The sequence below is a fragment of the Marmota flaviventris genome, chromosome 12, assembly GCF_047511675.1.
Source record: "Marmota flaviventris isolate mMarFla1 chromosome 12, mMarFla1.hap1, whole genome shotgun sequence".
In the NCBI taxonomy this organism is placed as follows: domain Eukaryota; kingdom Metazoa; phylum Chordata; class Mammalia; order Rodentia; family Sciuridae; genus Marmota; species Marmota flaviventris.
Window position 1 is genome coordinate 104,569,272 of NC_092509.1, and position 2,482 is coordinate 104,571,753.

At 48.2% G+C, this 2,482-nt stretch overlaps 1 pseudogene; it reads left to right on the forward strand.

The window, feature by feature from the left end:
* Positions 1-1,156: 1,156 nt before the first annotated feature.
* Positions 1,157-2,200, forward strand: LOC114092341 (GMP reductase 2-like; annotated as a pseudogene).
* Positions 2,201-2,482: the final 282 nt, after the last annotated feature.

Below are 2,482 nucleotides of genomic sequence, written 5' to 3' on the forward strand. Positions count from 1 at the left end.
TTTAAGTAGCTGTGTTCTCAAATTTCTCCAGAAGCAGAAAGACATGGTTGGTCAATATGTTTGTTCAGAAAAATCCACTAGTCACATTGACCAGTGCCATGGATTGGAGAAGGAACAAAATTCTGTATTTGTTGGCTGGCCATGTTTTATCACAGCATCACATGGGACAGTGGTGCTTGGCCCACAAGCCCCCCCCCCCCGCCCCGGGAAAGAAACATGGCCTATGCATGGGTCGGCGTCACTTGGACACACCAGCCTGCGAGGTCCTTTGATGCTCTCCAGCTCTTCATCATGAGAGTCACATAAAAGCATATGAACAATTAGGTCTCATTCTATAACTCCCCAGGGGAGAGCTCTCACAGGGGAAGGAGGCTCAGGAGAGGTAGTGTGGAGCTTTGGAATTTGCATCTGAAATCCTGAAATCTCCTTGAAAAAGTCCGCAACCTTCAGGTCTGGAATTTCCCATCCGTACTTTAAAAGGCTCTCTGTCTTCTCTCCATCTCGACTGTCATCATTAGTGTTTATTAAGTTTGTGTTGAGTTTTTACTTTTCACTCTTTATCCAGACACCCTAAAGGATCATCCCTTGTACTCCATTTAAGATTGTGCCGGAAGAGAGGCAGCTCCTCTATCAAGTGCCACAATGCTCAGAAGGCAGACAGAGGTACCCTTAAATGTTCTTGTGTTTCTTGGGAGTTTTCAGAGGTCTTTTCACACACTATCTGATTCTTCCTCACAACACTGTAAGGAAAGTACTGATAATTGCAGATCAAGAAACCAAGCTTCTCAGAGGGCAAATGGTCTTCCTCAGATCACCAAGTGACAGCCCCAGGTGGAGCTGTGCTCCTGCTGAACCTCAGCTACCCATGCCAAGAGGACAATGTTACAACCAATGCACACCCGGGACATGGAGGTGGGGATAAGAGACGGGACAGAGGCATGACATCGAGTGGGAAATTGAGGGGAAAGGGAAATTCTAAGCAGTGAGTGGAATTTTAATAATCAAAACGTGGTACTTGCTTTAAACTCTCCTGAGGCAGGATTCTTACAACACAGCTTAGCAAGCAGCCAGAAAGTTGGTTCCATGGCTTAAAAAAATAAAAAAGCGGGTCAGCTGACACCAAGGCAACAGGAACACTCAGATTCCAGACCCTGCCATGCCTCATATCGACAATGACGTGAAACGAGACTTCAAGGATGTTCTTTTGAGGCCAAAACGCAGCACTCTATAGTCTCAAAGTGAGGTGGATCTCACAAGATCCTTTTCATTTCGGAATTCAAAGTGGATGTACACTGGTGTCCCGATCGTTGCTGCTAATATGGATACAGTAGGCACCTTTGAAATGGCCAGGTTCTTTGTGAGTTCTCCCTCTTGACTGCTATCCATAAACATTACAGTCTTCATCAGTGGCAAGAGTTTGCTGGCCAGAATCCTGATTGTCTTGAGTATCTGGCTGCCAGTTCAGGGTCAGGCTCTTTTGACTTTGAGCAACTGGAACAGATCCTGGAAGCTATTCCCCAGGTGAAATATATATGCCTAGATGTGGCAAAGGGCTACTCTGAACACTTTGTTGCATCTGTAAAGGATGTACGGAAGCGCTTCCCTCACACACCAGCATGGCAGGGAATGTGGTGACAGGAGAGATGGTGGAAGAGCTGATCCTCTCTGGGGCTGACATCATCAAAGTGGGGATTGGGCCAGGCTCTGTGTGTACAACCCAGAAGAAAACTGGAGTGGGGTGTCCACAGCTCAGTGCAGTGATGGAGAGTGCAGATGCTGCTCATGGCCTCAAAGGCCACGTCATTTCAGATGGAGGTGGCAGCTGCCCTGGGGATGTGGCCAAAGCTTTTGGGGCAGAGGCTGACTTTGTGATGCTGGGTGGCATGCTGGATGGGCACAGTGAGTCAGGTGGTGAGCTCATGGAGAGGGATGGCAAGAAGTATGAACTCTTCTATGGAATGAGCTCTGAAATGGCCATGAAGAAGGACACTGGTGGCGTGGCAGAGTACAGGGCCTCAGAGGGAAAGACGGTGGAAGTCCCCTTTAAAGGGGATGTGGAGCATATCATTCGTGACATCCTAGGAGGATCCGATCTACATGCACCTAGGTGGGAGCAGCTAAGCTAAAGGAGTTGAGCCAGAGAACTACCTTCATCTCCCAGCAGGTGAATCCGATCTTCAGGGATGCACGCTCGACCTGAGTATTTCTGCCCTCTCAAGGCACCAACGCTTCCCAACAGAGTCTCCCAAATGGGTTCCTCACCCATTCTAACTACTGTGGCAGTGCATTTACCAGTTGCCATTGTCCGCCTCCTGAGAGCTCCTGTAATAATGCTACACTTCTCTGTTTGTACACGCAAGATGCCCAGAGCACTCACTGGGGAAGAAGTGAGGAAGAATACAGTCTGAAAATGAAGTAAGATAATCGAATGGGTTTCTGGGGACCCGGCATCCTGAAGATGAAAAGATACTGATGGGTTCAG